This window comes from Copidosoma floridanum, unplaced genomic scaffold (genome assembly GCF_036245765.1).
Source record: "Copidosoma floridanum isolate Cflo_tuat_1 unplaced genomic scaffold, Cflo_Japanese_pri ptg000030l, whole genome shotgun sequence".
Taxonomy (NCBI): Eukaryota; Metazoa; Arthropoda; class Insecta; order Hymenoptera; family Encyrtidae; genus Copidosoma; species Copidosoma floridanum.
This window is the reverse complement of record NW_028321907.1, coordinates 14,913,803-14,914,812: the sequence shown is the minus strand read 5'-3', so window position 1 is coordinate 14,914,812 and position 1,010 is coordinate 14,913,803.

Sequence of the window (1,010 nt, the reverse complement as noted above, 5' to 3'; positions counted from 1 at the left end):
GAGCATACCTGCGGACTGACCTTAACCTACGCTCTACTTTCGATCCCGCTTGTAATAACAACAATAACAGTGGTTGTAATAATCTGTGCTCCAACATCAGTGTCGTGCCGATGAAGAAGTAGATTTTGGAATTCAGAAACAAGAGAAAGTAATAAAAAAAAAATTGCGCGTGTCGTGTGTGACGATGAACCAATTACTGAGCCCCACTCAGGAGTCAATGGTGCTTGTGGCTCGACCATCTGGTGCGAAGTAGTACAGGTACATGTGTTAGCGAGACGGTGCCTAAGCCTATAGTGTAACAGCAAGATTACGTAAGTCCTCGTTGAAAAAGACAAACGTATCGTGCCTACGTACATCTTATCATCATCGTTGTTGGTGAGGTGCGTAGGAGGAGGAGAATTTCTTATCGTGAGTGGGCTACGTGTATGGGCCCGTCCGAGAGGGCAACGTCGTTAAAGACGCGAGTGCGCAGTCCAAGCCGAGGAATTTTTGGCAGAGCTAAACGAGGCAGAGAAGCATGCGGATGCACGCTCCGACGGACTACTTATATCTGCACCGATGAATTGATACACCGCGATACGTACTCGTGCAAAATAGGGTAACATGAAAGTGTCGTTATTCGCGGTGCAGCGCAACTTTGAAACGCATCTCTTTTCTTGTGCGCGTGTGTGTGTTTGTGCGTTGATTGTGTGAATTTAACAAGACCAGGACAACGTCTGGGAAATAATAAGTAAGTGGTCGTCAACACAGAGGCTACAAACTTGATACCTTCAGGACGTAAGTGCAAGCTCGACGAGGCTCCAACTCTACTGATTGGGACACAGCCAAAGCCAACTGGCGCAGTAGCAGCAATATAAGTCACTCTGTACGGTTGGACAGTAGCTCCGGGTAGACCCGTGGAGCATTTGGAGCAGCCGGCCGGAGGAGTCGAGGAGCCGGGGCTCTTGGAGCCACTGAATTTCCGACCAAAGTACCCCCCAAGTACCGCCACGACGTTGGCCTACTACAGT